At 37.1% G+C, this 12342-nt stretch overlaps 2 protein-coding genes across 3 annotated transcripts in view; both read right to left on the reverse strand.

Annotated features, from left to right (window-relative positions):
- Positions 1 to 11846, reverse strand: part of blo (bloated) — a 64013-nt gene extending 52167 nt beyond the window's left edge. Inside the window, exon 1 of one of the 2 annotated variants that reach the window (XM_066393119.1) lies at positions 11649 to 11846. The gene's annotated coding sequence lies outside the window, so the exon portion shown is untranslated. The remainder of the gene's footprint in view (positions 1 to 11648) is intronic. The other variant, XM_066393120.1, reaches the window with a different exon arrangement.
- Cdk5 (Cyclin-dependent kinase 5) overlaps positions 1 to 12342 on the reverse strand; it is a 115224-nt gene that overhangs the window by 99843 nt on the left and 3039 nt on the right. The window lies entirely within an intron of this gene.

Below are 12342 nucleotides of genomic sequence, written 5' to 3' on the forward strand. Positions count from 1 at the left end.
AATCTGGATTATCTCGAAAATCTTGCTGTAGATGACAATAAAGAGAAAACGACACAAATTTTCTAAATTTTTCAATGAATTCATTTTTTTTTTTTTTTGTAAAAAAGAAACGTTAATGATGCACTGCAAAAAAATTTATGAGAGTAAAAATGGAGCATGTCATGGGGAGAGATATGACCCTGTAGACGGTCAGACTTCTAAAATGTTTCCTTTAATATATTTTATTGCATTCATTTGAATATATTGTGGTCATATAAGTTTAATCTGATAATTTTTAATTATTTGCACAATTTTAAAGGATGAATATTAAGGAAAAGAAGGGAGAAGGAAGAAAAAAGTCAGTAACGCAAATGCATCTTACGCTCACGTCTATACTATAGTGTTTTTCCTGTTTATCTGATTACCATCTCAAATGCACGTTCACTTTGGAAAACTATTTTAGATCGATTCATTTACCGATTGATGTGAAAGAGGCGATAGGCACAAAAACTGCCTTTGCCATCACGTCCCACCTAAGTGGAGCTATAGTGATCCCGTTGACTTGATGAAGCCGACGAGTCTACTGGAGTGTGACTCCTCGTTCTCACTGGACAATAAGATTTATTATCCCAAGTACTGTACCATGGACAGAAGACTCCTCTCAAGAACGGCCACAGTAGAATTCAGATCGAAGTGGCGAACTGTTACCAGTGGTTATTCCTGGAGACCAAGAAGAAGACGACCAAAAAGTTTGGTTGTGACCCAAAATAGTTACAATCGAACTGGTCCTCGATGAGATGAGAATCCTGGATGAGAGGTCCAGTTTGGAGTGTACAACATCAGCATGAAAAACTAATATAGACACCTTTCTGGCCGAGCATACGTTGCTTTTGCCATTCCTTGGCGAACCAGACAAACTTTGGAGCTCACATGTGAGAACGGCAAACACTTGGACCTGAAACACTGAGGTTTGAGTTCCTAGAGGAAATTATTTTTCTGTTTCAGCAGTGCCAGCATAAATATATTCATCGGCCAGTTCGTCCAATTTATATCCGTCTATGTGCCAGCTGGTTCCATTGTGAACTACATATGTCTGGGAAGACATCTGTATTTTCATTCCTCAAGGTCGGGTATTACCACTTCCAAAAAATGTGACAATTTGAGTGTTGCTTGCACATCACCCTCTATCAAGTTGTCCCAGTTCAACTCTCTGTAATATCGTGAATTATGGTCATTCCACACATCTACCTGCAATTTCTGCTTTTCCGTTACAAATTATCTTACGTTATTTGCAATTCACTTACTAGCATAGGAGTAGAAAAAATTGTTAAGACTTAAATAAGTTTATCACTAAATGGCCCATACAATCCTTATTCGCTTGGTGCCATCGAACTCGACAAGACGTAGAAAAAGCATTGTACACTACTCGAAAACTTGGCATTTTATTTTTCTCGACTTTACAGACCTCGCAGGCATCTCGGGCGCAATCTTTCGTCTCGCTCGTAACATGCTGCTTACTATTCTCGTAATGTAATGTTCTATTTCAAGACTTTTTCGTTCGGTTAATTTGTGAAAGAAGGAAGGCACAATAGCGTGATCAAACACACCGTATCGAAGATTAATCAGCGAAGAGCGAACCCAATATTTTCAATTAATTACGATCCTGTAATGGGAAAAATTCAAGAATAAAGCCAAAAAAGGCCATTAACAGTCATCTATGGGACTATAGGATTATCGGTCCGGTGCCTCCATAAACTGAAGATTGCGTGGAAAAAGAACCGCGCATGGCGACGATATCTATTAACTTTCGATCGATCGGTGGAATTTTATTGGAAATGCGATCGTTGGACGGTGACTAGACTGATTTGCAGACGTCAGATGCAATTTGTGATTGCAAAAACTATATTCCCACAGTCGAGTCGGTAAAGAGGGAACGATGAATGAGCAAATTCACGGGTGACGAGCTATTTACTCATCGGATTTGACCGTAGATCGCAAATGGCTTCCTAGCTTTTGTGATCGCACTTATTTAGATCCTATCGCTCGATATTTATGTCTTGAAAAACGATACAGAGTCACCATCTTCTGGAATCAACTCTCCACGAATTAGGCACGATTTTCGAGAAGAGGCATTATACCTGAGGATGATGATGATTTTACAAAACAAATAGCTGGTCGCTTAAATTTGCATACACGACGATTTTTATAACACCTTTCTGGTCGTAGAGGAGTTCTGCCTACGTGCGCCCGCCTGACATCAGGTACCACTTTTAGACACAACCGGTAGGCGCGCAATCCAACTTCGGCATATCGCGAGAAAACAGTTAGACTGAACCAAAGACAAGATTGAACCAAGGAGCACTTATTCAACGCCTCCTTGTGTAAACCGAAATTTAATTGGCAAATTATGTGTCTAACTGTACTACCTTAAAGAATACGTTAATAACTTTTGGGATTGCATTTGGGATGCAACACGATGTCGGTGGCTTTCAAGAGATTAATTCTTGGGCATGAATCGATTTCTTATCCAAAAAGCTGTCAATTATCCACAGATTGGTTTTAGATGTAGAGAGAAATTCCGTAAAATTGTGTCTTTGTGGAACGAGCTTTTCTAACCTAAATTGAAATACTTGTAGAATAAAGAGGTCGAGGCCCTGATGTCACAAGTTAACGCTTCCTCATCTGATTGAAGTACCCGAAAATATTAACGAAATCGTAGACATTCAACGCAAACGAGTAAACAGTAAATTCAGATAAAGAACAACAGAGCATTCAACTAGAAGAACCGTGCGAAACCTCCAGCAGTTCAGTTCCGTTGAATTTTTAATCTTTATGCAGAAGTAGCTACATTCAATATAAAGTTAATAATGAAATTGTAAAACTGCAATTTGCAATTGACATCACAAATTCAGATAAGAATAATTGCCTGTTTTGTAACGGCTAAAAGAAAGCTCTCTCTGTTGTACAAGGCAAAAGTAAGTTTTACTTCAAAAAGTATTTTATATTCAACACTACCATATAATCTCGTAAAGATTTGAATTTAAAATTTAATAATATATTTTAGTGACCAAACACTATTCTACTAAATTCCGAGAATTTAGGTCATAATGGTAGTATAGGGTACTAGTAATCTTAATGCGGGTTAATCCAGAATAATCTATCAATCTGAATGCCATTAGGTTCGCGAAGAAAGAAATAATTTCCCAAGTCGCAACCCTATGTTTATACTAGGAATATGGGGAATAAGAAAACACCATGTGGATGAACTTTCTATCCCCGCTCCAGTAATTTAAGAATTCTTCCCCTGCATCTCTCTGTGGGTTGAATTCAGTCTGCAGTAACACGAGAAGAAGAAATTGGCTTAGTGACTTGATTAAGGTATTAACTGCTCATTTTTGGTAATATCGTTCCTTTCATGTTACAAAGGGTGATTATTCTGAACCATAAAGGTAGCTGCCGAGATGATCCACTCTCACTCTTGCCAACGGTGACCAGGGTTGTTGAACGACAAGGGAAGGCGAAGATGAGTTTCTTTGTCGACAGACGCGACCTGATAATTCTCCTTCAGTATGGTATTTTCCAGGCTTCCAAGCGTACTTGTGGTACTATTATCGTTTTTCTTCAGGATCTCTGTATTGATCTTGGCTGAAGAGGATTTGCGGCGGTCATCTGTTATCTTACTTGGCGAGTCGAAGTCTAGCAGTGAAGTCTGGCGAGGAGTCCAAGGGCGGCAGAGTGGCATGAATTCGGAACAAATATTGCAATAATTCAAATATGCATTTGCACATTCAGGACTTCTCAACAGTTTCTGATTCTCTATAAAGGTACACGAGCATTCATCACATTATTATCAACAAGTGATTCAGTAGGATTATAAAACCCACTGGAGCGTGTTATTTCATTTAAATCCGGAATTTGTCACACTAACCTATAGAAATGAACCTCCATTTATGATACAAAAAGCGTAGGGGTTTACTGGTATTGAACTTTCTTGGCATCTCAGTGCAATAAACTGCTCCCATCATGTCTTTTGCGTGTTCGCGGCAGAAATTTTTAATAATTTATTGTGAATGATGCAGAAAAACGTCCGAGTAAACTTAGAATACTAAAGTGGACGTACATCTATCTGCATGGTAAACAAGCACATTATGATCTGATAGCAGAGAAAAAAAATCGTTGATAATACATGTATATCAAAATTCAGTGGTGAAACTGATTTTTATTAGGCATGAATTTCGCTTTGCGTCGTTCAATCGATAGAGCAGGTGGTAAAAGTGCGGTAAAGTACTAGTTTCCGCACTAGTTAGGTAAATAAGTAATCTACAATGATATACATTTGTGATTTTTCGGACGTTCCTATCCACGGCAAACAGCAAAATCTCAATAAATAATCGGGATATTCAAGACTTAATAAAAGACTTCTACTATGTACGAAGAAATGATTATGTGTTCTCATTTTTTATAAGGCCGTACTCATGCATTTCCTTATACGGCATTTCAATGTCACGTAACCAAGTATGTTTCGCATGTTACGTTTTACTTTCAGTCTTGAAATAATATTTCAACTGTGGCAAATAATTCTCATATTATAATATGAGCTTTAGGAATATATTGTGTATATATTTTGCGAAATATGCCGCCAATAATCATCGCAAATTGCTAATACGAAAACGAAACTGTGATAATCTTCCATCTTAAATTCAGGTCAGAGGTAGATAACATTCTTGAAGAGGAGCATTAAGGCCTTTCATGATGCACTTGATGCACTTACGAGTAGTTTGTGACGAGAAACCGACTGAAGCTTATTTCACGTCCTCATTACTAAAGATAAGGTGAGATGGCTGTAAGAAAGGTTTCGTTCATGAGGAAGGGCCGATAGAATCTAAATGTCAGGAAATCTCAAGAATGTTTTGCGTTTAGCTGGCTTAATTTGAAATTTCTCTTGAAGCGACTATTTATAAAGATTTTGCTGGCGGCTTTAGAATGTAACTGCATTGCACATAACAATGTGCAGGGCAGGATTTATGGATTCGGAGAAATAAAATGCGACGAATTCGGCAAAAAATTACCATTTAAACCTAATTCTCCAAGAAAGAAAGCTCAGGATTATTGCCAGGATGAGGGTGAATTAAATTATGACTAAAAGCCACTCTAGATCTTATAAGTTAGCAAGTTGCTGAGATTTCCACCGGGTCATCCTTAGGTCAATAATCGGCTAGGAATAATAAAATATATTTTGAAATTCATATTGTGCAACTTTCTTCAAATTTAAGAAGCCCCGTTTACGAGATTAATAAACTACACATAATTATTTTGGTCACACTGTATATCGACCAATTAAAAAAATCAGCAAACAACATTTTGCACAGGTTAATTTATGGTTAATTTTACCTTGTTTTAGAATATCGCCTCACACACTAGTAGAAGTTATTGGAACAGTGGAATTGCACACTATTCCCGGGTTAAAGTTAACTGGGAAGAGCATTTATCCCTTAGTAAAAGGGCTCGTGGAGAAGCATTTGTTAACGTTTCAACGACAAATTTGTCACCGTCTTCAATAACCGGGAGAAAAATTATTATAAAAACAAGTATTGCCAGAACTAATACGTATGAAATATAGTATGTAAAATACGTGGAACATTCAGTAAATTCCTCGTCTCAATCGCTGAATAATGACAGTTTTATAAAATGTCATTCCTTCCACAGTTAAAAAAACTGTCATTCCTCAACGATTGAGACGAGGAATTTTCAGAGTAATTCACATATTCTACATACTGACTGTCATTCTTTCTATAAATTAAAAAAACTGTAGTTGCTCAGCGACTGAGATGCATTTTCTGAGCATTTCACATATTTTACATACTGACATTCCATACATTTTAGTTCTATTAATTATCATTGATATAATCATTTTTTCCTAGATTCGGAAGACGGTGACAGATTCCTGACCGAAACGTTAAGGAGTGTTCTCTTCCGAGTCTTTAACGAAGGATGGATATTGTCCTTAGTTAGTTTTGACTGAGAATAGGGGGCAATTCCACCGCTCCATCAATCTCTACTTGTGTGCAAGGGATTATTCGTGAGCAAAAAAATGAACAAGGTGATAGATAGAACAAGATATAGAACATATTTATATGGTAATTTAGTCAGCTGAAGCAGTGACATGTAAATGTTACCAAAAATATCAAAGCTATTTATCTTCATCCGAAACTAGAAGAATTCTTGGCACTGGAAACACGTAGTTTCGCAGAAAATAACACGGGAATGTTTTGATGAATTCAGTAGTCGCATATATTCCTAGTATTTTAAAACAATTAAAATATCATTCGTATTATTATATCGTTACATTATATCGGTATTTAGCTAAACACCTCTGCGTTCAGTCGTTGCCTTGGGCACCGACTCATTTACGATTTAGAAAGGCGGATAATTCCATATTGTCAGTCATAAAACATTGCTCATAACCTTTTCCTGTTGGAAGAAATACATTTTCATTACCAAACAGAAAAACGCTGTATTTTTTTCATATCTAACGAACATGCTGCAAACGAGCTAAAGATCCATAAATCAATCTCATCTGTAGCCTAAATCCAACCAAGTTAAATTGAAAACCTGCCTGACCTTCTCTCGTATCATTTTCACTTTCGGTCTGCGAAAGGTAATTATGCTTTGGTCTCGAAGATCGAAGTCTGCACTAACCTGCATCTTGGAGAATCTGGTTCATCATTATAGGTAATTAAATTGATTTTAATAAGACACTTTTGTTACACGGGCAGCAACGATGATCGGGCATAATTACGATGATTGTTACGAAACAGCGGTTCGTAAACTTACCTGCCATATTTGGAATCCGATCGAATAAAGGCCTTCTTCGACTTTCACAAATTCATTCACGTCGGGCCGCTTTACTTGGTAAGGTCATGTTTATGTGTATAAGTAATATTTTAACTTGTATGTGCATGCACCTGCAATTTTTGTTATATCGAGATTTGATAGAGAAGTTAAGCGTTTTCAGTCGATTTTATTCTGCAATAGCCACTTCTGCAATCAGTTAGGACATTTTTTAGATAACACAAATGGATGAGAGATACACAAAATAAAGTTCTCCTCCCATTAATTTTCCTTCTATCCGTCGTTATTTACCAATTAAGGCAACCGTTCTTTGGTCCTTCGAGTCAGTCTCCAGCAGCAGACTTGGGTTTAATCACTCTTGCAGGATGGTTTTTAGAGCTCTACGTGATTAGGAATATTACTTTCTTTACTGCAGTACTACATTATTTAAACTCCGTCTTCAGAATATTCAAGTTTCCGTATCCCCTACAGGTTCACAAAGACGCCAAAGTTGGTGAAACATACCTAGAAATGGATGTTCTTTGCTGTTTATGAGTGTATTTTTTTGGTCCTTCGAATCTGTTTTGAGCAGGAGCTTCAAATTTACGCTCTAGATCTCTATGCGTGGTTACGACAAAGCTCAATTGTTCTTCTTTTCCACTAATAAAACCCCGACTCACTTGAATATTTTTTTTAATTCTCTGCTTACTGCAGACTTACCGTCTCCAAATACCAAAAAAAAAAACAATGAATTAACAGGGAAGATAAAAATTATTCTCCTCATTTTGTCTATCTATAAATGGTATAAATACAATTCACGCGACAGACTAATCTAGAAAAAAAACAGTTCTCATTATAAGTTCTGATCGTTAAATTTTTCTAATAATTGAATTCATATCTTTAATTATTAAACCTTGTTATAAACCCACAATCAACTTTTTTTGTGTCTTTCCATAATACGATATCTCGGGCGTCGAAAGATGTTCTGAAAATGTAAAAAGTGGTACTTATATGATTAGGATACGCAAGGAAAAGAAAATCAACACGAGTGACTCACTTGAGTACTTTAATGGACACGATACTACCGGCTATACTGGGAACGGCAAATTTTAGGCTGATGACAAAATTCTTTTCGAATATCTCTCTATCCAAGGGTCTTCTGTTAAATGCTTCATTTCCTCGCAGAAGATATTTCTTTATTTCCCCTAGTTTCCTCTTTATGTGCCCCTCTTCAAGTTAAATTCATTTTTTTTTCATGCTCATTCTACTACGGGAGTTACATGACTGAAGTAGGAGTACGTATAAGGCGCAGTGTTAGTTATTCCTCTAATAACTTTGTGCACACCGGCGTTATTTCTTTTCCAATAACTTTTGACTTCAGTATGTAGTGCTAGTTTAAATCCAAATTACCTGTTACCGGTACTGCAAAATGAAGCTTTACCTACGTGATTCATCTCAACGTTGGATTTTTCTCTTTTTTCCTGGGTATACCGATACTTTCTCTCACTAATGAGTTCACTATTAATCTACCTCACTATTAAACTCACTCGTAATCAGGTTCTGATGTATCAAAAAGTAAATTTGTTTTACTCAATATTTTGAATAAGGAGTTAAACGACTTAAATACTCCGATTTCTTGGAGTTTCTCGAAAAGCAACTGTAACATACGAATTCGTGTGTTACGGTCACAACGGTTGTCGTATCAATGATTACGTAATATTTCATTAATTTTACCACCGTTTAAATTTTCATTTACATGAATATTAATATTTGCAGGCTACCAATCAGTCATTGTTCGTACAAAACTTTTAAAAAATATTTGTTCATTTATGTTTGACCTCTGAATAATAGTAATTATATATTTTTAAACAAACATGCATATTTGTCTACTGAATAGGTACTTAACCTAGATGGAGGACAATACTTTTACCTCTCAAATGGCACATAATTTGGACCCAGATAATCGATATGAGGTTTCCAATAACCCAGCTTTGTAAGTCTATCTGGTACAAGAAAAATTATCATCTCTATTATATAGCCATCTCTAAGCAAATAGACATGGACCAAATGTGTTTTAAAACGATAGAAAATTTAAGTACATCTCAGTGCTAATTTTACTCCTTCTCGGTAGCAATAAACGCATCACTTTTAATTATTAGATACAATGTGATGTTAATTTTCCTTTCAACCTTGATAGCGAGGCAGTTAACCAACTTCTCTCTATATTAGTATGGACTTCAAACATACCCGATTGAACAACTGGGATACACCCAATTTAGGAAAAGGCAGATCGTCCGATGCTTGGCGTGTCTGATATTTATATTTGACAAAGAACATCTGCCGAAATATTGCATAATTAAGAATGTCCTTAGAAAATTGTAGTACTAGGCAAGGCTCGTTCCACTTGTAATGCTAGAAGTAGGTATTCGTGTTGCTCAATCGCCTTACGATAATATTCTTTAGTGAAATATTTTAATTCGTGTGAGGTGTTTCGAGTGTTATCAAGAGACCCAAATCTACAAGTGCCGTTGGCAGTAGAATGCTAAATTTTTAATTAGATGAACCGCTTGCAGAGCCTCTAGAATTAGAAAATCAAATGTTCTAATTGAGAAAGGAGTCGATTTCTCATAAGAAAGACAATTTAACAAAGAAACACGTTAAACATAATACAGAAAAAAAGAAAGTTCTTTAAGACAGGTAATATATTAAATGAGAACTGGTGCCCGGTTCTCCAGTGTCAAGTTAGGGGTGACAGTTGTCAGTTGAGAACTAAGTGCCAGATTAAGTGTTTTCGAACTGGAGTTGGGCATCTCCGTAATTGATAGAGTCACTTTGATTGATAATTAACCTTGACTGCAAGTTACTTCACATGCAGTTTAGCAGCTCATTGAAGAAGCAGCACGAAGGACCGGTTCTTCAATGCCCAGTTAGGGAGCGATAGCTGTCTTAGCAACTAACTGGCAGATGAAGTGTTTTTCAAATGGTAGTTAAAGCTTAACGAACAGTTGAAGTAAGGACAGCATCTGAGATACCTCCGCAATTGGCAATGACGCTTTCCCTGACCGCCCTTTACTGGAAGTTAGTTCGCATGCAGTTTTGCAGGCGATGTTCTGCTAAACAGCATGCGAAGTAGCGGCCAGCTAAGGCTAGCGAAAGCCAAAGTGTTTCCGATTCGCCTCAGCAATCGAGTGCGGTAAAATCGCTAATAAACTCTTTTCTACGAACGTTGGTAAAGTGGCTTTGTCGCACGCGTTCGCGAACTGAAAGTAGTAGTTTATTGCACGTGTATGGTCCAGAGTTTTACAGTACACACATCATAGTGGCACGACTCAGGTCGATTTGTGTGCTTGTCGGGTCATTCAGGCCGTGAAAACCGCATATATGAGTGCGGTAAATTTTTATAGTACCAGAATCGAGAATCTGGAAGGGCTAGTAGATGAATGTATTGATAACTCTACCTAGAAGACCATTTTTACGGCATCCAAAAAACCAACTAATGATGTACTCTTATTTACTTTGAATTGCTGCGGATTGGGGCCGGATTCTCGATTGAGGTGTGCAAAACGATCATGGAAATAATTAAACTGCATTAAAAAGACATGGTTACAGTGTTATATGTGTCTTATATTTATCAGGTTCGGTGACAACATTAAGTACCTCACCGTGCCAGTGCCAGCTCTTAATCAATAAAGAAATCTGGTCTTGAAACATTCGTCCAAATTAATAGCTGATAGGCCATTAATGCATCTTTAATCAACAGTTTGAGTACACTTAAGGTACCAAAATTTCTATTATTGCGAAAATCCTCGATCAAAGCCAAACTGATTACATTTACATGAATTTACATCTTCAGTAGCAATAGGACCAGAGAACCAAAGGCTGTTAAAATGGGGCCAAACTTTCGGTCAGTAATTTGCTGGTGATATAAAAGATCAACATTAGCCTCTTAATCAAATTAAATTAAAGATAAAAATCTCATTAAGAAAGAGTCCTTGATTAGGATTAAGGTTAATTGAAGTCCAAAATTTGCTCAAGTTGCTCTGAATGGTCCCAGCTTTTGCGGCATGGTTAATTTCCCTATACTTAAGACGCATTTGTCACGCTTATTAATAACAGCAAGTCTGAATTGAAAACTTTAAATTTTATGACTTAGCAAACGTAAAAAGATCTCAGCGATCGACGGGCGCCGTTAAGGTCGGTTAAGTGGTAAACATAAGACCTGATGAAAGATGGAAGATTTGAAGTGGAGTGGAATATTTATAACTAAGAAACTCTGATAGTAGATATATGTGCGCAATAACTAACAGAGAAAAGCCGTGGGGGTTAAACCTCCACAATGGGCCGGATTGTGGAGTCTTGATTCTGAGCGCCCACCGTCACGGCGCCAGTGTGAATAATACATTACTTAACATGAAAATAAATAGGATTCGAAGAGGAAATGGTGCTGTTTTGCCTAGGAAAATTGCACAGAAAAACGTTTAAATTATGGTTATTATCACAGAATTTCTATAAGAGATGGAAAATTGAGATGGATACAGGATAATGAGATGCATATCGATGATGCTGATGCTCCTGTTGAATTGTTATTTTCTTGACTGATAATTTATGGTATCCGTAATTAGTTTAAATCAAATTAAATTAAACGAGTAATAATATAAAAATATTATCTGATATTATTGTAGAGATGTCGTATGTATGCCTAAGTCCGAAACGGGTTTGTCCACGAAACCGTGTAAATAAAGATGTTTATTCCAACTTCAACTCCGGGAACCACTTTTTCAACAGCATTTAAATTTCGAATATATGATAATTCCTATAAGTAGTTTGCAGGAACTTACCGTCGCAAAATGGTATGTAAATATATTCGCCACTTATAGCGTGAGGGCAATAAAAGCGAAATCGCGACAACTCAAGCCCGCATTATCCTTAAGACGATCGCAGGATGGACAGACCGCGGTCCACTGAAAAACAACGGCAAATCGGTGGTCTCTCGTTAGTTCGTAACTTTGCAGGTGACGCTCGGCAGAAGACTGATCTAGTGGAAACGGCTAAATGCAAAGGCGGCAGCGACGGCCACGTCCTACTTAGTTTAAGAAGTTGATTGTTGTTATGCCTTTATTCTCCAATGGGTGCTTAAATCATTGATATGACGGTCTTTTTTTGTCAACCATGCCAATACACGCAATGGCCTTTAAACGACCTTCGAATATAACTCCAAATAAGTTATCGAGAGCTTCATGCATTATCTAAAGTTTAAATTTCTGGTAGTAAATTTACATCAGATGCAGTATTAGCAAGACGTGGTATTCTGCTATGTCCTGAGGGCCGACTATGATGCCTGGTCTTCACAAGGTTAGTTGTGGACAAGGCTAGAAGATAGTTTTGTGGGATAGGCTGCGAAGGTCGGACCTTATGCCCGGTCTACACAAGGCTAATTTTGCAAGCGAGAGTAGCAAGCTTGTACCAGTAAGGTAGCAAGCTGGTAATATGACCATCGCAGCTCGGTTTTCAAACTAACAATAAATACTTATT

This window comes from Euwallacea similis, chromosome 9 (genome assembly GCF_039881205.1).
Source record: "Euwallacea similis isolate ESF13 chromosome 9, ESF131.1, whole genome shotgun sequence".
Classification (NCBI taxonomy): Eukaryota; Metazoa; Arthropoda; class Insecta; order Coleoptera; family Curculionidae; genus Euwallacea; species Euwallacea similis.